Source organism: Manis pentadactyla, chromosome Y, assembly GCF_030020395.1.
Source record: "Manis pentadactyla isolate mManPen7 chromosome Y, mManPen7.hap1, whole genome shotgun sequence".
Classification (NCBI taxonomy): Eukaryota; Metazoa; Chordata; class Mammalia; order Pholidota; family Manidae; genus Manis; species Manis pentadactyla.
This window is the reverse complement of record NC_080039.1, coordinates 9596086-9622206: the sequence shown is the minus strand read 5'-3', so window position 1 is coordinate 9622206 and position 26121 is coordinate 9596086. Positions and strand designations below refer to the sequence as shown.

The window sequence follows — 26121 nt, the reverse complement described above, 5'->3', positions numbered from 1 at the left end:
CTTAAGTCAGATACCTATAGTCTGCGGGAATGGTCAGTCCACTTATGAACAATGCTATGGCATTTGAACGAGAGACCCTGAAAGGGAGCCCTGAGGCCCCTAGAGATGTTAACACATATGGCTGCCTCCCCTATGCAACTGCAAATACAAACCAATGAAGAATCACTGAAGCTGAGGTTCAGCCACCAGAATAATATCTTGCTGCCAGCACTAACTGCAGTGAACCACGGAGACTCCATTGACTGGATGTGGTCTTGGACTTCTGGCCACATGGACCAATGATGGTTGGTTCTTCTGGCTCATTGGGGACAAGGCCTGGGAGCTGGCCTCCTGTGTTTTCTTGTAATAACAACAGATTGCCCGCCAAGTAGTATGCTTTTGCCATAAGGTAGGGGCACCTAACTGGGGAGTTTTGTTGTATCATTATGGCCAGTGCATGCACCTCCAGTAGCACTATATATAGACCCTTCAGCAACACCCATGGGAAAAGGAGTAAAACTGTGGTATACTAGACCTGGAAGGGACCCTGTTCCTGTTACTGTCTTATCACAGGACCACTCTCTTGCATGCATCCTACCTGATGGACACGATTTGACTATGTTGGTGTTATTAAAACCTGTGTTTATGTCCCCTAAGGTCTTTGTGGATTGGGAACTTCCTCTGGCTTGAGGATTACTATAATTTTTGTTACCTGTATCTTAATTTTTGTTTTTATCTCTAAGTTGTTATCCTCTGTTGCAGTTGTGGAATCTGGTTACAGTGCTCCAGCTTTCTCACACACGGACCATTGCGGATGATTGAGAGCATGTAGATTGTAAGGCATGAATCCTAGAGGGATGACATGTGGGGAAGTTGGGATTCCTAGGTTCAGGATCCTCACTGAACTTAAACCACCTGATGATGTAACTGGCCTGTTGCTAGGCTACCACTTCCACACCTTCAGGCAATAAACTATTATTGCACTATAGAGAGAGATCGGCCCAGAACTTAGGGTGAGGCAGAGAAGCTAGTGCTCGACCTACTGCCGGGATAACAAGCCAGGTAATAAACCCTTTCACCCCAAAGAACGTTTGCTGTTATTTTCTCTGGTCACATTGAATGCATAGCAGACTTGTCCGGTGCTGAAATCCATTGTCAAGACAGTTACTGTTGACACAACACATTAAAACAATTATATCCCTTTAAAAATACCAACATCTATTGAACATATAATATATACCAAGCACTATTTGGTACTTCACTCATTAATGAAATCATCACAGTAACTTATAAAAGTAGAAATGATTATCTTCAGTGTAATAGTAGTAATGAATGGTAGTTTGGAACTTACTACATATCAGTACTATTCTTAATTTTTCATGCCTAATCAATCCCACTTAACATTCAAAACATACTGAGGTAGATATTATTATTATATCTACTTTAAAACATTGGGTAAAAGAGTATTAGAGTAATTAGAAAGAAGATGAGGAACTGTTAAAACTGAACATGCTGTGAAAGAGATTCATACTGCTGTACTTAAAGTTTACGCCAAAATTCAAATAAGCTTTATTATTATCCAGACTCTATACTTAATTCTTCGTAGACCACCCGTTCTCAACACTGCTGGCATATCATTAGTAGTGGAGCTACAGCCAGAGAGATGACTAGATCCCACCCTAGAATAAATGAATAAAAATCTCCATGGTTATAGTTTTACAGATGTCTTTTTTAAAAGGTCTTTGAGCACTAATCGAATTTTAGATTTTTCCAGATGAGTGTCATGGAAAGAAGAGTCTAGGAAATTAAGACAGATTTGGTTCAAATTATACAGGGCCAGTTTGAGAATTCTTTATCCCTTCTATTTATGATTCTTAATACTGGCTGCATTTTATAATCACCTGTGACATTAAAATACAGCAAACACCTGACTAATCCTAGCTCAGTGAAATAAAATATTAGAGAGGGGTACTAGTATCAATAATTTCTTAAACATTCTCCCAGGTGACTCTAAAGTGCAGTCAGTACTGGGAATCACTGACCTCCCACCTCTCTCAAACTCTCTTGCTCTAAACACTTAATTGCTCTCTACCATTATCTAAATTATCATAAACTACTCAGTACAACATTTTACCCTTCAAATTGAACCAATGTATTTTTGTACATATCATCCAATCCCTAACCCCCAGCACCCCTTCCACTCTAGGCACTCTGCTTTCAAGTCAAATGACTTGCTTACTCTACCCCAAGTACACCTCGCAAATCTTTGCCTTAGTTAATTTACTTGTGCTGTTCATTCCTCTCGTTAGTGAAACCCTGTACATCCTGAAAAGGCTGTTACGAAACCAACCAAACCTGGATCCACTTGCCCCATGAGCAGCAAGCCAAACACTGACACCAGGGCGTAGTGAGAGAAACTAGGCATTTGTTACAAGTCGTCAGGTATGGAGAACAGGGAGCTGCTGCTGTAAATCCCAAACTCCCTATTGGCTTACAAGCAGAGGTTTTTAAAGTGAAATTTATGAGTAAATGTCTCAGGACATATGATCAGCTCTTGAACATCTAACTAGTTGACCAATAGATATTTGGCAAAGCTCAATCATCAGTCTTCTGGATCTAACTAGTCTGGAGTCTGTGTGCTTGTGGTAAGCATGGGGTTCCACTGCTGGGGTCTCAGCTATGGTGGAACCCCTCAAGACCCTGGGACAAGACTTAATCTATAGCTCTTGAGGGGAAACAGAAGTCATGTGACCATGATTTACAACTTAGCTAACTATGATATGTCCTCTTCTGAGCCACCTTGAACTTGGTTTATACTATCTTAATGCACTTATCCCACTTTTGTTTGTATCACATATGCTTGTGACCTTGTTTTCTTTTTGCTACAGGACAAAAAGATTCTATTAGAATCTGTAGCATTCATTCTCTGCAGTTTGAAACTATATGTTCAATATTAGAATTTGGAATTAAAAATTAAGGAAATATAAAATACCTGCTCAAACAGATGAAAAGCTCCATAGAATCTTTTTTGTTGATGAAGATAAATGTGTGTTTAAGAAAAATTAAAATGGTATGGCTGATGTGCTTAATCTTATTGTTTTCTGGGTCTCTCAGTCACTGTCTTGCCAATGGGTTTCATCCCCGGGCAAGTTTGCTATGGATTCAATGTGACCAAAGAAAATGACAGCAAAACATTCTTGGGGTAAAAGGGTAAAACCCAACTTTATTTCCACGGTGGCAGGTTGTCTTGCCAATGGATTTCAATCCCAGGAAAGTTTGCTGTGAATTCAATGCGACCAAAGAAAATGACAACAAAATGTTCTTGGGGTGAAAGGGTTGTACCCAACTTTACTTCCAGGTGGCATATCAGTCACTAAAACCCTGTTCACTCATAGTGAGTCTGCATGCAGCAAGTCAGTCTCTGCCTCTAGTCCCCTCTGTCCTAACAGCTGAAATCTGGGCCCCTCTGACTGCACAACCACTCTGCACAGCTGTCCTCCGGGCCTCTCTGCACAACCACCCTGCACAGCCATCACTAGGTCTCTGTCCTCGGCACTGCCACCACTCCAGCATCTGCTCTGCTCTCCTTCAGCCTTGCAGCTCTGCCACCGTGTCATGCCCAGAGCCCTGGGCAGAGCTCTTTATATAGAGCCAACAGCCATGTATTGACCACAGGTGTGCAGTGCGCTAGTCAACCACAGCCAGGTGAGAATCCTGTCCACAGGAACTCTCATTTTATTCACACAGGTCAATCATGAAAATCCTGTTCACTCACAGTGAGCCTCCATGAAAGCATTCCAGTCTCTGTCTATGGGCCCCTCTGCCCACACAACCATCCTCTGGGCCTCCCTCCCTGCACAGTCATCCTGCACAGCCATTCTCTGGGCCTCTGTCCTCAGTGCTGCCTCCACTCCAGCATCTGATCTGCTCTTCTGCATCCTTGCAGCCATGCCACCTTGTAACCCAGAGCACTGGGCCGAGCTCTTTATATATAGTCAATAGAAATGTATTGCCCACACGTGTGCAGTGAGCTAGTCATCCATGGCCAGGTGAGAATCCTGGCCACAGGAGCTCTCATTTTTACCCACAGTCACCCTATATCAGTATTAGCTGGTGGCTGGCTTCTTCAAGAGGAGTTCCCCAGTATTACAGCTTTTATATGATATTGAAAGGAATAAAGCAAAGGAAGGACAGCTATAAGGAAGTAGCAAAGCTTGAGAGAAGCATAATTTATCTTTTAAGGTCAGAATGACTAAATCAAACCTTTGACTCTCCCAAGTAAAACTATTCAGATGGTTTAAGACAGAAGGAGAACGTCTTTCCAGAGGCCATTTAAGACACAGAAGCAGAGACTCTGAGTGCTTAACCAAACTCCATGGCAACCTTGATACAAAATCCTATTAAATTTCTAGGGTCCAGTCTTGATTCCCCAGGAGTATATACTTCCAGTGTTCCATTTATGAAGGCAAAGATGTGTAGAGGCTCAATAAATTCAGTTCATCAAAGCACACAAACATCAACTTGTGACTAATTGCATCTCATAGTGTATTTCACAGGGTTATTCCAAGAAAGAGCTCACTCTGCAATAATAATTAAGTTCTGATTTTCCCTCTTATAGGGTCAGGAATACTTTATGTAAAATGGACAGTGAGGAAACAATTCAATTACTATAAGTAATATACAGTGAAATTCTTAAATTATTCCAGAAAGTACCTTTGCTCTTGTTTGAAAGATTTGCTATTCCATAGGAAATAGCTAGTATCAAGTCCATGAAAATGTAGACTATATATTGTTTGATATCTTCAGTACTGTGGAGTGTATCTTCGAATCATGTTGTTCATTATATACCTTAAGAAATTTTCAGTATGAATAAAAATAACAGCATATAGACATTTATTTCAATTTTTCAGTATAACAAATAAAAGATTAATCTGACCTAAAGAAAAATATTTTCCCCAGAGTACTATTTTCCTTGTAAGAAGTGGCTTTATATTTTCTCCCTTGTCTCAATCTAATGAGTTCTATTTTATACATGTCATTTGTGTTATTTTTTTATCATAGATGTGACAACTAATGTTATCAAAACCACCCTGGACTCATTAGAGGTTAGATGAAATGTGCAGCAGATTTTGATATTTGTCAATAGATAACATTGGTCCATCACAATGAGCTATTGACATCGTTTGAAACAGCATCTATGTTGAAACACTATCAAAATTTTAGGCTGAAGGGAATGCAGTATATTAAACCAAATAGACTTCCTGTCTGTTGCAAGGCCAGAGAAAGAACATGGGGGTAACTAAAAGGAATAATGTGCAATTTCATTAATGGGAGGTATAGCTTTTCATCAATTTAGGCCAGGATTAGTAACTTTGTATTTCTAAAATCTTCTGTAGAATCTAGTTATCCATAAGTTTGAATAGACACTGACTTTGAGGGAATAACACACATGAAATAAGCTATTAAGTTTGCAACACATTTGTAGTTTATAATTATAGTTATCACTGGGCTCCTTTTAGTAGGTCTCATGAAAACATACAGTGAAAAGGCTGGTGTTGAACCCCTTGTGGTTTAAAATAGTTCTATCAGTAAATGATAGGCATTTATGGCTTCAAAGTTGATGACAGTTATATGTTTTAAAAATTGTGTTGTACGAAGCCTATTTGGAAAGTATCAAAGAGGTACTTTTGCACTCTTACAGTATAATTTATCTCTGGAAATAAGTTGCAAAATTGAAACATGATTACATAGTGTCAAAAGCTTTGTTGTCTCCAGCATTATGGAGGATTTTTCCTGCATTTCAAATTAAAGAACTCATTTTATCATCTGTTTAACAGCTGTCTTCTTTAACTCAAAAAAATTCTAAGAAAAAGACAAAAATACAACAGTTTGCTAAATATTCACCATAACATCTGAAGAGAAAAAACAAAATCCCAAAAGTTTAGAAAAAGCTAACTAAAATTCCGTTAAGAAACAAAGTGACGTCACAAAGATGGCAGAGTAGGAGACCTCCATCCTCTGTCCCTCTTTCCCAAAAATCAACACTTAGACAGCTATCCATGAGCAAAAACAACTCTTAAAGAACTATGAAGCCCACTAATGAAACTTCAGTAATACAGTGGAAGAAAAAGCCTTGAAAATAGCTGTACTAAAAGGGAAGGAAGAACAGGGTTATTTTGCCTCTCCCCAGCCAGCATAACCTTGCACTGAAAGGGAATTCTCAAACCACAAAGTGTTACCTTCACTGGAATAGGGAGAGCAGGGAGAGTGTCCACTTCTCCAGTTTTGGGGGGCACTCCACAAAGGACAAATTTTAATTTCACCTCACCAAGACACTGGCAAAGTAGAGACATAGAGAGACGGCTAGGAACAAGGAAAAAAATCAGGAGCTTTCAGTGCCAGACCCCATCGGAGGTGACCAGTTCCCAGTCATGTATTATGTGGACAACCCCAGAAATTTTCACCACTGAGACCACTGGCCAGCACAGCTGCTGTGGATGCCATGCAGATTTCATCTGTTCTTTTTCCATGGATATTTGTGTTTGCTGAAGCCAGCTTCCTGAGTTCCTGCACACTCCCTCCCTTCCCACCACCCACTGAAGCCCAAATACCCTTTCTGGAGCCTGCCAAGCTCTCTGCAGCTGGAGCAAGTGCAAGATAATAGCCTAGGTCCTCATGGCTAACTCCCCCACCATGCATGCTCTCAGGGCCGGCCCTTCCAGCTGTACACTTGCATGCCACCACCTGATGCCCATCCATGTCCATACCCGTAGCAAGATCATTCATCTAAGGATGTGTACACTGCTTGCTAAGTCTCCCAACCCCCCACCAAAGCTGCTGTGAACATGGGATAGGGCCTGTCTCCCATCACTGGCCTGCACAATTGGACTTATGCTCAACTAATTCCCCACATGTCCATCTGCGTGCCTCCAACTTCACTCCCATCACCCATCTATACTGCTGTATGTATACATAACTGTGGAGACACCTTGTAGCCACAGAAGTACATCGAAAGAGCCAAGGCTCATGGAAACCCTTGTGAGCCTGATTCCAGCCCTGTCTTGGGTTACTGGTCTGCACCAGTGGGCTCACCTGGAGCTTGCACCTCCATTGGTTTACCTCTAAACTCCTGGCTGAGCTTCCAACACTGGCCTCCACTCTTGTGTGCCCACAATGTAAACCAGCAATTCAGAAAGTGAGACCTCCAAAATTTGTTCTGTCTACCTAGGGTCTCTTGAGAATCCATATGAATTTAAGGATGAAATATTTCTTTCCACAAAAAAAATCTGCAGGATTTTGATGGGGATTGCATTGCATCATAGATTGATTTGAGTCATACTAACATTGAAGGGAAGCCTTCCAATACATAGACAGGCAGATCTTTCCATTTATTTCTGTTTTGTTTGATTTCTGTCAACATTCTGCAGTTTTCAATGTATAAATCCTTCATCTCTTTGGTTAAGTTTACACCTAAGTATTTTATTATTTTTGATTCTATTGTTAATGGATTTGTTTCTCAATTTCCTTTTTCAATCATTCATTGTTAATGTATAGACTTTGCATATTGATTTTGTATCCCTCATCTTTGCTGAATCTGTCTTAATTCTACCAGATTTATGGTATCTCTAGAGTTTTCTGCATATAATATTTTTATATCTGTGAACAAATTAATTTTCTTTCTTCCCAATTTGTATGACTTTTATTGATTTTCCTTGAATAATTGCTCTGGATATAATTTCCAGTACTTTGTTGAATAGAAGGGGAACTCTATAATTTTTAAAGTATTTTAAAGATCAAAGTCTTTAAGAGAGTTGAAGAGGAAGAGGATATGATGTTAAGAAGAAGAATAATAGAAGCAGAGCCAAAATGACAGCGTGAGTAGAGCAGTGGAAATATCCTCCCAAAACCACATATTTTTTTTGAAAATACAACAGACAACTCTTCCTAAAAGAAAAACCAGAAGACACAAGACAACATTCAGACCACATCCACACCTGCGGGAACCCAGCGCCTCACGAAGGGGGTAAGATACAAGCTACAGCCCCGTGGGAACAGAGTGCCCCACAACCCAGCTCGAGGTGGGAGGAGAGCAGTTGGAGCAGGGAGGGAGAGGGAGCCCAGGACTGCTGAACACCCAGCCCCAGCCATCCGCACCAGAGCGCAGACACAGTGCTTGCATGGGGTGCTGGAAACTAGGGAAACAGGACAGTACGACCTGTGAGTGGGTCCCCGCAGCCGGCGCCCCAGGGACAAAGAAAAGCGAGTGCTTTTTGGAAGTGTTAAAGGGACAGGGACCCCAGAGCCAGAAGGAAGCATCCTGGGACACAATCTATGAGCTGGGAATCTGGGGAACTCTGGGGACTCTAATCGCCTGGGCAGCAGGGAGCATGTAGGACAATCAAGGAGATAGTTTTCCAGCGATTCCCCTAAAACACGGCTACTCCATAGCGGAGCAGCAGCCCAAGGAAGGCCATGCCCACAGCAGCAGGGGACATAAACTCCATAGCAGCCGGGAAAGAATCAGAAGCCCTGTCTGCATGCAGCTTCCCAGCACAAGCCACCAGAGGCCGCTGTTCACCCAGGAGAGGAAGGCCACAAACCAACAAGAAGGGAAGTTCGTCCAGCCATCACTCATCCCAGCTCTGCAAACTATTCCTATCACCATGAAAAGACAAAATTACAGGCAAACCAAGATCACAGAGACACCAGAGAAGGAGACAGACCTAACCAGTCTTCCTGAAAAAGAATTCAAAATAAAAATCATAAACATGCTGACAGAGATGAAGAGAAATATACAAGAGCTAAGGGATGAAGTCTGGAGGGAGATTACAGATGTCCGGAATGAGATTACAGAAGCCTGGAAGGAGATAACAGAATGGAAACAAACTCTGAAAGGATTTAAAAGCTGAATGGATAAGATGCAAGAGGCCATTGATGGAATAGAAACGAGAGCAGGAACGCATAGAGGTTGGCACAGAGAGAGATAAAAGGATCTACAGGAATGAAACAATATTAAGTGAACTGTTTGACCAAACGAAAAGGAACAATATCCATATTATAGAGGGACCAGAAGAAGAAGAAGAGAGAAAAAGGGATAGAAAGTGTCTTTGAAGAAATAATTGCTGAAAACTTCCCCAAACTGGGGGAGGAAATAATAGAACAGACCACGGAAATATACAGAAATCGCAACAGGAGAACAACACCAAGACACATAATAATTAAAAAGACAAAGATCAAGGACAAGGAAAGGGTTTTAAAGGCAGCTAGAGAGAAAAGGTCACTTATAAAGGAAAACCCATCAGGCTTTCATCAAACTTCTCAACAGAAACCTTACAGGCCAGAAGAGAATGGCATGAATATTTAATGCAATGAAACAGAAGGGCCTTGAGCCAAGGATAATGGATCCGGCACGATTATCATTTAAATATGAAGGAGGGATTAAATGATTCCCAGACAAGGAAAAGATGAGGGAATTTGCCTCTCACAAACCACCTCTACGGGTATTTTAGAGGGACTGTTATAGACGGGAGAACTCTTAAGACTAAACAGAAGTCACCAGAGAAAATAAAATCACAGCAAAGAAAGCAGACCAAACAAAAACTAACTAAAGACAAAAAATAAGATAAACTACAAACTAAAAGCAGTTAAATGAAACACAAAAGAACACAGAATAAAATAACCAACATATAAGAATGGAGGAGGAGGAATAAGAAGGGAGAGAAGCAAAGAATCCTCAGACAGTATATAACAGCTCAATAAGCAAGCTAAGTTAGGCAGTAATATACTAAAGAGGGTAACCTTGAACCTTCGGTAACCATGAATCAAAGCCTGCAATGGCAATAAGTACATATCTTTCAATAGTCACCCTAAGTGTAAATGGGCAGAATGCACAATCAAAAGACACAGAGTTATAGAATGGATTAAAAAGCAAGACCCATCTATATGCTGCTTACAAGAAAGTCACCTCAAACCAAAAGGCATGCAGAGATTTAAAGTCAAGGGAAGGAAAAACATATTTCAGGCAAACAACAGAGAGAAGAAAGCAGGGGTTGCAGTACTAGTATAAGACAAAATAGACTTCAAACAAAGAATGTAACCAGATGTAATGAAGGAAATTACATAATGATAAAGGGCTCAGTCCAACAAGAGGATTACCATTCTAAATATATATGCCCAAACACTGGAGCACCAGCATATGTGAAACAAATACTAACAGAACTAAAGAGGGAAATAGAATGCAATGCATTCATTTTAGGAGACTTCAACACAATACTCACCCTGAAGGAGAGATCTACTGGGCAGAAAATAAGTAAGGACACGTAGGCAATGAACAACACACTAGAATAGATGGACCTAATAGACATCTATAGAACTCTACATCCAAAAGGAACAGGATATACATTCTTCTCAAGTGCACATGGAACGTTCTGCTAGACCACATACTAGCTCACAAAAAGAGCCTCAGTAAATTCCAGAATTTTGAAATTCTACCAACCAACTTTTCAGACCACAAAGGTATAAAACTAGAAATACATTCTACAAAGGAAACAAAAAGGCTCACAAACACATGGAGGCTTAACAACATGCACCTAAATAACCAATGGATCAATGAACAAATTAAAATAGAGATCAAGGAATATATGGAAACAAAAGACAACAACAACACAAAGCCCCATCTTCTGTGAGATGCAGCGAAAGCAGTATTAAGAGGAAAGAATATAGCGATCCAGGCACACTTAAAGAAGGAAGAACAATCCGAAATGAATAGTCTAACATCACAATTATTGAAACTTGGAAAAGAAGAACAAATGAGTCCTAAAGTCAGCAGAAGGAGGGACATAATAAATATCAGAGAAGAAATAAACAAAATTGAGAAGAATAAAACAATAGGACAACTCAATGAAACCAAGTGCTGGTTCTTTGAGAAAATAAAGAAAATAGATAAGCCTCCAGCCAAACTTATTAAGAGCAAAAGAGAATCAACACGCATCAACAGAATCAGAAACGAGAATGGAAAAATCACGACAGACTCCTCAGAAATACAAATATGATAACAAGCTGAAAAACATAGAAGAAATGAACAACTTCCTAGAAAAATACAACCTTCCAAGACTGACCAAGGAAGAAATCCACAAGTTAAACAAACCAATTATGAGCAAAGAAATTGAAACGGTAATCAAAAAACTACCCAAGAACAAAGACCATGGGCCACATAGATTCACCTCCGAATATTATCAGACATGCAGAGAAGACATAATACCAATTCTCCTTAAAGTTTTTTAAGAAATAGAAAAGGAGGGAATACTCTCAAACTCATTCTATGAAGCCAACATCACTCTAATACCAAAACCAGGCAAAGACCCCTCCGAAAAAGAAAATTACAGACCAATATCCTTGATGAATGAAGATGCAAAAATACTCAATAAAATACAAGCAAACCGAATTCAAAAATATATCAAAAGGATCATCCACCATGACAAAGTGGGATTCATCCCAGGGATGCAAGGATGGTACAACATTTGAAAGTCCATCAACTTCACCCACCACATCAACAAAAAGAAGGACAGAAACCACATGATCATCTCCATAGATGCTGAAAAAGCATTAGCCAAAATTCAACATCCATTCATGATAAAAACTCTGAGCAAAATGGGTATAGAGGGCAAGTACCTCAACATAATAAAGGCCATATATGGTAAACCCACCGCCGACATCATACTGAACAGCGAAAAGCTGAAAGATTTTACTCTGAGATCAGGAACAAGACAGGGTTGTCCACTCTCCCCACTGATATTTAACATAGGACTGGAGACCCTAGCCACGGCAATCAGATAAAACAAAGAAATACAAGGAATCCAGATTGGTAAAGAAGAAGTTAAACAGTCACTATTTGCAGATGACATGATATTGTACATAAAAAACCCAAAAGACTCCACTCCAAAACTACTAGAAATGATATCGCAATACAGCAAAGTTGCAGGATACAAAACTAACACACAGAAATCTGTGGCTTTCCTATACACTAACAATGAACCAATAGAAAGAGAAACTTGGAAAACAATTCCATTCACAATTGCATCAAAAAGAATAAAGTACCTAGGAATAACCCTAACCAAAGAAGTGAAAGACCTGATCCCTGAAAACTACAAGACACTCTTAAGACAAATTAAGAGGATAGAAGGAAATGGAAACCCATCCCATGCTCTTGGCTAGAAAGAATTAATATTGTCAAAATGGCCATCTTGCCCAAAGCAATATAGAGATTCGATGCAATCCCTATCAAATTACCAACAACATTCTTCAAAGAACTGGAACAAATAGCTCAAAAATTCATATGGAAACACCAAAGACCCCGAATAGCTAAAGTAATCCTGAGAAGGAAAAATAAAGTGGGGGGGGGATCTTGCTCCTCATCTTCAAGCTCTACTACAGAGTCACAGTAATTAAGATATTTTGTACTGGCATAAGAAAATTGTCACAGAACAGTGGAACAGAATAGAGACTCCAGACATTACACCAAACATATATGGTCAATTAATATAGAATAAAGGAGCCATGGACATACAATGGGGGAAATGACTGTCTCTTCAACTTATGGTGCTGGAAACACTGGACAACTATATGTAAGAGAATGAAACTGGACCATTGTCTAACTCCATACACAGAAGTAAATTTGAAATGGATCAAAGACCTGAATGTAAGTCATGAAACCATACAACTTAGAAAAAAATATAGGCAAAAATCTCTTAGATATAAACGTGAGTGACCTCTTCTTGAACATATCTCCCTGGGCAAGGGAAACAAAAACAAAAATGAACAAATGGACTATATCAAGCTAAAAGCTTCTGTACAACATAGGACACCATCAATAGAACAAAAAGGCACCTTCTGTAAGGGAGAATATATTTGTAAATGACACATCCGATAAAGGCTTGATATCTGAATTATATAAAGACATCACCCACCTCAACAAACAAAAGCAAATAATCCAATAAAAAATGGGCAGAGGAACTGTATAGACAGCTCTCCAAAAAAGAAATTCAGATGGCCAACAGACACATAAAAGATGCTCCACATCACTAATTATCAGAGAAATGCAAATTAAAACCACAATGAGATATCATCTCACACCAGTAAGTATGGCTACCATCCAAAAGACAAACAACAACAAATCTTGTTGAGGCTGTGGAGAAAGGGGAACCTTCCTACACTCCTGGTGGGAATGTAAGTTAGTTCAACCACTGTGGAAAGCAGTATGAAGGTTCCTCCAAATGTCCAAAATAGACTTACCATTTGACCCAGGAATTCCACTCCTAGTAATTTACCCTAAGAATGAAGCACTCTAGTTTGAAAAACACAGATGCACCTCTATGTTTATTGCACCACTATTTACAATAGCCAAGAATTGGAAGCAACCTAAGTGTCCATCAGTAGATGAGTGGATAAAGAAGATGTGGTACATATACACAATGGTATATTACTCAGCCATAAGAAGAAAACAAATCCTACCATTTACAACAACATGGGTGGAGCTAGAGGGTATTATGCTCAGTGAAATAAACCAGGTGGAGAAAGACAAGTACCAAATTATTTAACTCATATGTGGAGGATAAGAACAAAGGAAAAACTGAGGGAACAAAACAGCAGCAGAATCACAGAACCCACGAATGAACTGAAAGTTACCAAAGGGAAAGGGACTGGGAACGATGGGTAGGTAGGGAGCGATAAAGAGGGGGAAGAAGAAAGGGAGTATTATGATGAGCATGAAAAATTTGGGGGTGGTAGAATGGGGATAGCTGTGCAACACAAACTTGACAAGTAGTGATACTACAACATTTTGCTATGCTGATGGACAGTGACTGTAATGGGGTTTGTGTGGGGCACTTGGAATAGGAGAGAGCCTAGTAAACATAATATTCTTCATGTAATTGTAGATTAATGATAACAAAAAAAGAGAAAGAAAAGGGGGATTACTCCCTGATAGGATAAAACTAACTGCAAATCAATGATTAATGCACACTTTACATATCCTTTATTTTTATCTTTTAAGGGGTGTCAGATGATCGGCTATGAAAGCAATTTTTCTAATAATATTCATTCCTCTTAAAAAAAAAAACAGTTCCTCTGTGGTGACCTCCAATAGGTTCTTCACAGAGGTATAAAGGTCATATCAACGTGTGAGCAAAGGGTTTGTTTGTGTTTATACAGAGGACCAAAGCCTAATTTGGCTACCCAGAAAACGAACTAAGATATGATATGAAGAAGAACTTGCAACATCAACATCCTCTGGAAGAGTCATTCCAGAAGATGATCATCAAAAATCTTCAATAAAGATCCTGGTGCTGTTGAAGTTGCAGCTGCATTTATCGCACCGGTTACTGGACTTGCCATTGGCATGAAGATGGAGATATCTAAGCTGGCCTGTGCATGCAGTAAAACAACAAATTTGACTGGATCTGTACTGTCGGAACTCAACCAAGAATTAGGAGAAGTGAAAGTTGCAGTTCTCCAAAATTGTGCGACTATAGACTATATACTGTTCAAAGAACATATGAGATGTGAACGGTTCCCAGGAAGGTGCTGTTTTAATTCGTCTGATTTTTCTCAAACTATTCAAATTCAGTTAGACAATATCCATCATATCATTGATAAGTTTTCACAGATGCCTAGGGTACCTAACTGGTTTTCTTGATTTCACTGAATATGGCTGGTAATTGTAGGTCTGCTTTTGTTATGTAGCTGTATTCCTATTATGTTAATGTCTGTACACAATTTAATTAGTAGCTTAAAACCTATACATGCTTATGTTACTCTTCAAGAAGATATGTCAAAGAAATAATCAATCTTCCCATGTTTTCTCCCGTCTGCTACTTCTATAGCTTTTCTTCCTTCCTAATTACAACCCTTTAGAAGAATTCGTGCCTAATATCGAAAACTGCCGACTATCATAATTCTTCCAAGTGGTAAAGATACCTCAAGACAAACGCTGGGCGTAGAAGCCACAGGGCATAAATCTGCAAAGAAGTAAAAAGCTAACCTCTTCAAACAATATTGCTTCTCTCTCACTTACCAACTTTACATTTCCAAGCATGGCCCTGGAAGATGAATGGTTAGCCAGAGACAGGTAAGATTCCTCAAGGGAGGAACAACCTAAGACAGGCACAGTCACAGGGGGGGCCATCAGGTGAGAAATTGGGGACCAACAGAGGTGAGGCTTAGAACCCCAGCCCCCCTGTTTTGAGAGAAATCTTCTGCATCTGTGGATGTTTTGTTGCCCTTGTCTAGCTTGGATTAACACATAGGCTATAGGCACACACCTGATCATCTACATTTGCTCTCTTACAACACTAAACTATGTTTTCTACCTTTATCTTGTATCTACCTACCACTTCATCACTTTATAAAAAAATAATAATAAAAAGGGTAAAATGTGGGATTCACATATAAATCAAGTATAAAAATCAAAGGAATAATTATATCTGACTTGTTTATAGTTCATGATGCCTGATCAAAACTGAAAGTTCCTGTGATATGACTGCCCTTGCACTGTTCACCATGTAAGAACTTATTCACTATTTAAGAACTTGTTTGTTATGCTTCAGAAGATTGGAGACTGTTGAGAATTAGGCTTGGGGTTGATTAATGATTGTGCATTGAGTCCCCTATACAGAATTTTATTGTTAACAACTATTTTGTCAATAAATATGAGAGATGCCATCTCAAAAAATAAAAATAATAATAATAAACAGATTGTCCATATTCCCCCTCAACCATAGTTATATTATTTTGTACAAAGTTAAATATACTTTTTTGACTTTATGGTTTTAGCTGTTTCTTGTAGAATTTAACCAAAGAGTGTGGTTGAAAATGATTAATATCATACAAAAATTCAATGTAAATTTTTAGGTTTCCTTTATCTTGTGTATTAACATTGATTATTTTACAGTATCTCTATAGCACTAAAATACTAAATACTGCATCTTACACTGTACTTTCAAGATACTCCAGATCTATGTGAAAACTATGCCTTAGTTTATTGCCTGGCCCTTTAAATTTGTTTTCTGTCTTCCTCTTCCTGAAAGTAAAAATTCCCTCTCCTTACTCCATGCATTTAGCTGTTTGTCCTAAATAGGCTCACTATGTTTAATGCCTTCATTTTAAAAGCCTCAAGTATTTGTTGCTAATATACTTATTTTTTAAGTCTTCTATGTTAAAGATTATAGTGTGCTTTATGAAGTAAAGTTAAAAATGAAACATTATCGAGCTGAGGCAGAGCAAAGATGGTGACATGAGTAGAGCTGCAGAAATCTCCTCCCAAATCCATATATATTTTTGGAAACTCAATAAATACAACTATCCCTAAAAGAGAGACCAGAAGATACAGGACAACAGCCAGGCTACATCTACACCTGTGAGAACACAGCACCTCACAAAGGGAGTACGATAAAAGCTGTGTCCTGGCGGGACCCTTGTGCCCCTCACCCCAGCTTCCGGTGGGAGGAGAGGAGTTGGAACAGGGAGGTAGAGGGAGCACAGTACTTCTAAACACCCAGCCCTAGAAATATGCACTGGAGGACAGACATACAATGTGTGGAGTGCTGGATACTAGGGGAATGGGACAGTAGAACTTGAGAGTGGGTCCCTGCAGCCAGTGCCCCTGGGAAAAAAAGAAAAGCAAGTGCTTTTTGAAAGACTTAAAGGAACAGGGACCCCACAGGTGGACAGAAACATCCTGGGACACTTAGCCTAGCAGCTGGGAATCCCAGGGAACTCTGGGTGCCCAGCAGTGCAGCTCAGAGGCCCGAGCAGCCTCCCATCTGTTTCCCCTCTGATTGCACTCCGCAATACAGGAGAAGCAGACTGAGGCAGCAGGGAAGAGCTTCTTTCACAACAGCTGGGCAAGAATTAGAAAGACTGTCTGCATGCAGCTGCCCAGCACAAGCCAATAGGGGTCACTGTTCTCCCACGAAAAGAAGGACACAACTAGCAAGAAGAGATGTTCTCCCAGCCAACACATGCACCAGTTCCCCACAACTATCTCTATCGCCATGAAAAGGCAGAAGCATTTGATACAGACCAGACTAACCCAGACATCCTCTCCTGAGAAGCAATCTGGGCAGATATACCTAACCAATATCCCTGAAAAAGAATTTGAAATAAAGGTCATAACCATGCTGTTGGAGCTGTAGAGAAATACACAAGAGCTAAGGGATGACGTCTGGAAGGAGATTACAGAAATGAAAAAACCTCTGGAAGGATCTATAAGCAGAATGGAATTAGAAGCAAGATACCATTGATGGAATAGAAGCGAAAGAAAAGGAATGCATACAAGCTGATGCAGATACAGATCAAAGGATATCCAGGAATGAATCACTATTCAGAGAACAGTGTAACCAATCCACGCAGAAAAGTATTCACATTATAGGGGTACCAGAAGAAGAAGATAGAGAAAAAGGGATAGAAAGTGTCTTTGAATAAATAATTGCTGAAAACTTCCCCAAATTGTGGGAGGAAATGATCATTCAGACCACAGAATTACACAGAACTCCCAACAGAAGGGACCCAAGCAGGACAACACCAAGACACATAATAATTAAAATTGCAAAGATCAAAGACAAGGACAGAGTTTTAAAGGCACCTACAGAGAGGAAAAACGTCACCTACAGAGGAAAACCCATCAGGTTATCAGCAGCTTTCTCAACAGAAACCTTCAGGTCAGAAGAGAATGGCATTATATATTTAATGCAATGAAACAGAAGGGCCTTGAACAAAGAATACTGTGTCCAGCACGATTATCATTTAAATATGAAGGAGGGATTAAACAATTCCCAGACAAGCAAAAGTTGAGGGAATTTGCCTCCCACAAATCACCTCTACAGGGAATCTTAGAGGGACTGCTCTAGATGGGAGCACTCCTAATGCTAAACAGATGCAACCAGAGAAAATAAAACCAAAGCAAAGAGAGCAGACCAACTAGATACTAAATAAAGGCAAAAGGGAGGCAGTGCCAAGAAGGCGGCATGAGTAGGACAGTGGAATCTCCTCCCAAAAGCATATATATTTTCAAAAATACAACAAATACAACTATCCCTAAAAGAGAGACCAGAAGACACAGGACAACAGTCAGACTACATCCACACCTGTGAGAACCCCGTGTCTGGTGAAAGGGGTAAGATACAATCCAAAGGCCAGCAGGACCCGAGGACCCTCACCCCAGCTCCTGGTGGGAGGGGAGGAGTCAGGGCGTGAAGGGAGAGGGAGCCAAGGACTGCTAAACATGGCAAAAGAAGATAACATTGAACATTTGGTAAACACGAATCTTAAACCTGCAATGGCAATAAGTACATATCTTTTAATAATTTCCCTAAATGAAATGGACTGAACGTACCAATCACAAGACACAGAGTAATAGAATGGATGAAAAGCATGACCCATCTATATGCCGCTTACAAGAGACCGACCTCAAACTCAAAGACATGTGCAGACTAAAAGTCAAGGGATGGAAAAAGATATTTCATGCAAACAACGAGGAATAAAGGCAGGTGTTGCAGTACTAGTATTTGCAGACAAAACAGACTTCAAAACAAAGAAAGCAAAAGAGATAAAGAATGACCATACATAATGATAATGGGTTCAGTCCAACAAGAGGATATAACCATTATAAACATATATGCACCCAATAGAGGAGCACCAATATATGTGAAACAAATATTAACATAATTAAAGGAGGAAATAGAATTCAGTGCAATCATTTTGGGAGACTTTAACACACCACTCACTCCAAAGGACAGATCTACCAGACACAAAATAAGTAAGGACACAGAGGCACTGAACAACACACTAGAACAGATGGACCTAAAAGACATCTATAGAACTCTACATCCAAAAGCAACAGGATACACATTATTCTCAAGTGCACATGGAACGTTCTCCAGAATAGACAACATACTGGGCTACAAAAAGAGCCTCAGTAAATTCAAAAAGATTGAAATTCTACCAACCAACTTTTCAGACCACAAAGGCAAAGAACTAGAAATAAATTGTACAAAGAATGTAAAAAGGCCCGCAAACACATGGAGGCTTAACAACGTGCTCCAATAAAATCAATGGGTCAACCACCAGGTCAAAATAGAGATAAATCAATATATGGAAACAAATGACAAAAACAACACAAAGCCCCAATTTGTGTGGGATGCAGCGAAAGCAGTCTTAAGAGAAAAGTATATAGCAATCCAGGCATATTTAAAGAAGGAAAAAAATCCTAAGTGACTAGTCTAATGTAACAATTATCAAAATTGAAAAAAGAAGAACAAATGAGGCTAAAAGTCAGCAGAAAGAGGGACACAATAAAGATCAGAGAAGAAATAAACAAAATTGAGAAGAATAAAACAATATAAAAAATCAATGAAACCAATAACTGGTTATTTGAGAATATCAACAAAATAGATAAGCCTCTAGCCAAACTTATTAAGAGAAAAAGAGAATCAATACACATAAACAGAATCAAAAATGAGAAAGAAAAATCACAATGAACCCAATAGAAATATAAATAATTATTAGAGAATACTATGAAAACCTATATGCTAAGAAGTTGGAAAACCTGGAAAAAATGGACAACTTCTTAGAAAAACAAAACCTTCCAAGACCTTCCAAGGAAGAAACACTAAATCTAAACAAACAAAATACCAGCAAAGAAATTGAAGCAGTAAACAAAAAACTACCCAGGAAAGAAAAAACCTGGACCAGATGGATTTACTTCAGAATTTTATCAGACATACAAAGAAGACATAATACCCATTCTCCTTAGAGTTTTCCAAAAAACAGAAGAGGAGGGCCTACTCTCAAATTCATTGTATGAGCCAACATCACCCTAATAACAAAACCAGGCAAAGACCCCACCAGAAAAGAAAATTACAGACCAATATCCCTGATGAATATAGATGCAAAATTACTCAGCAAAATATTAGCAAACTGAGTACAAAAGTACATCAAAAAGATCATACATCATGAACAAGTGGGATTCACCCCAGGGATGCAAGGATGGTACAACATTCGAAAATCCATCAACATCATCCATCACATAAACAAAAAGAAAGACAAAAACTACAGGATCATCTCCATAGATGCAGAAAAATCATTCAACTAAATTCAACATCCATTCATTATATAAACTCTAAGCAGAATGTAACAGGGCAAGTTACTCAACATAATAAAGGCCATATATGATTAACCCACAACCAACATCATACTGAACAGTGAGAAGCTGAAATCTTTCCCTCTGTGTTCAGGAAAAAGACAGAGATGCCCAATCTCCCCACTGTTACTCAACATAGTACTGGAGGTCCTAGCCATGTCAATTAGACAAAACAAAGAAATACAAGGAGTCCAGATTGGTAAAGTGGGAGTTAAATTGTCACTATTCACAGATGACATGATACTGTACATAAAAAACCCTAAAGACTCCACTCCAAAACTACTAGAACTGATATCGCAATACAGAAAAGTTGCAGGATACAAAATTAACACACAGAAATCTTTGGCTTTCCTATACACTAACAATGAACCAACAGAAAGAGAAATCAGGAAAACAATTCCATTCTCAATTGCATCAAAAAGAATAAAATACCTAGGAATAAACCTAACCAAGGAAGTGAAAGATCAATACCCTGAAAACTATAAGATGCTCTTAAGGGAAATTAAATAAGACACTAACAAAGGGAAACTCTCCCCATGCTCTTGGCTAGGAAGAATTAATATCGTCAAAATGGCCATCCTGCAAAAGCAATACAGATGTGATGCAGTCCGTATCAAATTACCAGCAACATTCTTCAACAAACTGGAACAAATAGTTCAAAAATTCATATGGAAACACCAAAGAACCCGAATAGGTAAAGCAAGCCTGAGAAGGAAGAATAAAGTGGGGGGGGAGGGATTTTGCTCCTCAATTTCAAGCTCTACTACAAAGTCACAGTAATAAGACAATTTGTACTGGCACAAGAACATTGGCACAGACCAGTGTAACAGAATAGAGACTCCGGACATTACACCAAACATATATGGTCAATTAATATAGAATAAAGGAGCCATGGACATACAATGGGGGAAATGACTGTCTCTTCAACAGATGGTGCTGACAAAACTGGACAGCTACATGTAAGAGAATGAAACTGGATCACTGTATAACCCCATACACAAAAGTAAATTTGAAATGGATCAAAGACCTGAATGTAAGTGATGAAAACATAAAATTCCTAGAAAAAAACATAGGCAAAAATCTCTTGGACATAAACATTAGCGATTTCTTCACGAACTTATCTCCCCAGGCAAGGGAAACAAAAGCATAAAGTAGCCAAGTGGGGCTAAATCAAGCTGAAATTCTTCTGTACAGCAAAGGACACCATCAAAAGAACAAAACGGTACCCTACGGTATGGGAGAATATATTCCTAAATGACAGATCCGATGAAGGGTTGACATCCAAAAGATATAAAGAGCTCATGCACCTCAACAAACAAAAAGCAAATAATCCAATAAAAAATGGGCAGAGGAGCTGAACAGTTTTCCAGCGAAGAAATTCAGATGGCCAGCAGACACATGAAAAGATGCTCCACATTGCTAGTCATCAGAGAAATGCAAATTAAAACCACAGTAAGATATCACCTCACACCAGTAAGGATCGCCACCATCCAAAAGACAAACAACAACAAATGTTTGCAAGGATGTGGAGAAAGGGGAACCCTCCTACACTGCTGTTGGGAATGTAAATTAGTTCAACTATTGTGGAAAGCAGTGTGGAGGTTCCTCAGAAAGCTCAAAATAGACATACCATTTGACCCAGGAATTCCACTTCTAGGAACTTACCCTAAGAATGCAGCACTCAAGTTTGAAAAAGATAGATGCACCCCTATGTTTATCGCAGCACTATTTACAATAGCCAGGAAATGGCAGCAACTTAAGTGTCTATCAGTAGATGAATGGATAAAGAATATGTGGTACATATACACAATGGAATATTATTCATCCATAAGATGTAAACAAATCATAACATTTGCAACAGTATGGATGGAGCAAGAGGGTATTATGGTCAGTGAAATAAGCCAGGCCGAGAAAGACAAGTATCAAATGATTCACTCATATGTGGAGTATAAGATTAAAGAAAAACTGAAGGAACAAAACAGCAGCCGTCTCACAGAATGCAAGAGTGAACTAACAGTTACCAAAGGGAAAGGGACTAGAGAGGATGGGTGGGAAGGGAGGGAGAAGGATGTGGAAAAAGAAAGGGGGTATTATGATTAGCATGTACAATTAGCATGTAGGGGGAGAATGGGGAGCTGTGCAACACAGTGAAGACAAGTAGTGATTCTATAGCATTTTACTATGCTGAAGGACAGTGACTGTAATGGTGTGTGTGTGGGGGGACCTGATGAAGAGGGAACCTAGTAAACAATATTCTTCACGTAACTGTAGATTAATGATGACAAAGTAAAAATTTTTTAAAAAGGTAGCTGAAAGATGAAAAAAAGTCATATTATCATAATATCTTATTTCCAAAAGTATAGTTCCATTTTTGATGTGTTCTTTTAAAGTGGGGATCTTTTATAGAGGCCATTTTATTGGAAGTTATGGCAACTGATGGACCAGACCAATACTGACAACTTCACATTTGAAATATATAACAGCTAGCACTTTTCAGCCACAGTGTATAGGATGGTTAACTCTGTGCTATATGTATGCCATATTACTACAGTATGGCCCAGGTGAGGTCTTGTCACAGTCTACAGCTAAGCAGAAAAATCTACTAAGACATCATCTTAAACAAAGTACACCAAAGGGAAAAGCCACACTAGTGAGAGGACCAGCAATATTGAATGAAGACAAGGGGGCTGTTTGCTTTTGTTCACCAACTTAACTGAATATTTGTTCATTTCTTTTCAGTTTATTTCTATTTTTGTGGAATATAGCTAACAAAACAGATGAGTCCATTCCCAAAGCATCTTTTTACCCCTAAGAAAAAAGTAAAGATTTATGTAATATGGATACAAATATTTCAAAAATAAAAAATAATGTTTATTGTTAAGGCATTCTTTGAGCTGAATTGTTTTTCATCTGCTGGAGCTGCAACAATAAATTAACATGGACTAGATGGCTTAAAGGACAAATATTTATTTCTCACAATTCTGGAGGCTGGAAAATCAACAATCAAGGTGTCAATAGATTCGCTATCTAGTAAGAACCCTCTTCATGCTTTAAAACCCTCTTCCTTGCTATATCCTCACATTATGGAGAGACAGTGGATTCTGGTCTTTTTCTCTTCTTGTAAGGCCTCTAATCCCATTGTGGGGGTTCTATCATTATGATATCAGCTAATCTTAAATGTCTAATGAAGTTCCCACTTCTAAATGCCATTACATTGGGCTTCCACAAGAATTTTGAGGGGACACAAACATTCACTCCATAGCAATTAACAGTATTATCAAATCATTAACAGAGATATAAGATACATTTATAATGAATTATTATAATCAGATATATAATAGACTAATAAAATTTAAGCAAGTGAAGTGTTTAAGAAATTGTCCTATAATTAAAACTGGACAGGATAAATTCCCGGTGTCCTATGCACTACCTAGCAATTCATCTGGGCATTATTTTATTTAAAAGTTTTACAGAAATAGTGCTTGCTTCGGCAGCACATATACTAAATTGGAAGGATACAGAGAAGATTATCATGGCCCCTAAAAAAAAATAAAGAATAAAGTTTTACAGAAATAGATTCGTATACACGGAAAACAAGACTGGTGGTTGTCATAGTGAGATGGGTGGGGTGGTGGATGAAATAGGTGAAGGGTACAAAGAGATGCAAACTTCAAATCGTAAAATAAGTTAGTCACAGGAATGAAAGTACAGAATAGGGAATATAGTCAGTAAAGTGTGATTTCTTTGTATGTTCACAAATGGTAACTACACTTAACATGGTGAGGATTTAATAATGAAGTGTAATTGTTGAAAAGCTATGTTTTATGTATGAAACCATTAAATATAGCATATTACCTATATTTCAACTAAAAAATTGAAAAAAGGATGAATTTAAAATTTGATAATTTTATATTCACTAGGTTATTTCCTATTTTGTAGAGGTAGAATTATGTGCTTTATGAAGTTGAAAACTGGTAGAAATACAGATGACTTTTTATCTAAGCTATGCAAGTGGATTATGTCCAGTAAATGTACATTTGATTGCCACTCAGAAGGAAAAATTAAGCCAACATACTACATTTCATTGTTTTACAAGATATAAACCCATTTTATACATATTGACAAATTTATGTCAGTATTTCTACCAACTGTCTTTCATTTAAGTTCTCCTTTGAACCAGTCTGATTATATTACTTGTCCTATCATTAGCTACTGTATTAAATACAATTTTTGACTAACGTTCATTTTATATTTGTGAGTTATGATTTCAAATTTCTGAAAATATACTTGAGCAGATATATAAAATACAGTGAATTAAAAGGTGTAACATATACTTCACTCACACACTGTTCTGTATTGGGTGCTGCTTTACTGGTCTGACCATTATTTCCATCAGAATCATCAGTGTAATTGTCAGTTGTGTCCTTTCAGTAGTGAAATTTATTTTAAAATGACTGATGTGATTCTTTTGCTTGTTGTATATATAAAATCCCAATATAATTGTAAAATAATGTATGAGCCCCATGCCCCAGGAACAAAAAAATGTATAAAATATACTTAGTAGTTAACTTACATATCTAACTATTACAGAATAAAATTAAAACATATATAATTTTGAGTCTTTTACCTATGGTTAAAGGAAATGATTGTGCAATGGTCCTCTGTGGATCCTCCTTTCATTTTGAAATTCTTTCTGACTTTGTGGCGTTCACTTATCATCTTCTCTATCCCAATACATTCCAAGTTCCAAAATATTAAAATGAGCATGAACTTGGCAACTGGATTTTGCATTAATCACAGGGTGTTTTCAATATATCTGTGTACAGTTCCTTCAAGTTCAAAATTTATTACAGAGTTGTGACTAACTGTAACTTGGACATGTCTGGGTTAGATTTGGTGGGAGAAAAAACAAAATATCTAGGTAAGGTAATGAGCCGTGAAGGAATTTCAATGTAGGATGTGCTTAGGTAGGTTTGAAACACTCTGACAGGAAGGGGACTAAGGAAGTTTTCTTCAAACTGCCTTTGGAGGGCAAACTATTTCTATTGAGATTATTTATTTGGAACAACAATGGAAGGCCGGTGAGATGAGGAGAATGCCCCAAGCCAGTCTTTGGCAATGCTACTTAGTAACATCTACAGTGAGCCAACTTAGGCACACCTGTTAGTTTTCAAGATAAAAATTCTATACTAAAAAGAGCACCTGGTTTGTTCTTCTGGCTCAGCCCTCATTCTATTATTGTCATGACCTAGGTTATATCAATTAACCTAAACCTTAGCTTCCTGAATCTGTAAAAGTGACTCAATTGCCTTTGCATCCTCTACAGCTTTAAGATCCACATATATGGGATCACTAGTCTGTCTCTAAAATTTTTCTATATAAAAGCAAATGCAGAAAATAGATGGGTCAGGTTGATAAATTATTTTAAAATATACAAATGGAATATGTCTCCTCTTTTATAATTAGTAGAATAATGATAAAATTCAAATTTATTTGCCTTTAGTATTTGCTTGACTCTGGGTGAATTTTGTCGTGTAATTTGGCCTTAGGATCCATTCCCCCCAAAATAGAGGGCTTTGTCTTGCATCTCTTTTACTCTCCTTAAGGTCTTTGTTTTCAGAAATGAAAATAAAATCTCTCAGTGTGTTTAAAACAGCTTCAGAGACATTATTTTGCTATTCTCTATATTTAATGAAGGTGATTTCAATACAAGGTTTAGAGCCACTTCACCCTTTATCTCTCTTCTTTTTTATTCTTGATTGTGAACAAAAGTAATTTCCAGGTTGACAAGGAGGTAGAGGGAAAGGTAATTATGATAGCAGGTAAACCCACACTTAAGAGAGCAAGGCCCTTTTTTCTGATTTATATATGCTGCAATTATTTATACTCAGTAGTGAAGCATTAGGAAACTAAAATAAAGAATAGATTTTCATAAAGACAGGCTCTGT

General features: G+C 38.4%; 1 non-coding gene across 1 annotated transcript; it reads left to right on the top strand.

Annotated features, from left to right (window-relative positions):
* Positions 1-23651: 23651 nt before the first annotated feature.
* Positions 23652-23758, top strand: LOC130682227 (U6 spliceosomal RNA). Its single transcript, XR_008995446.1, has one exon. It is a non-coding gene; the product is annotated as a U6 spliceosomal RNA (small nuclear RNA).
* The last annotated feature ends 2363 nt before the right edge of the window (positions 23759-26121 follow it).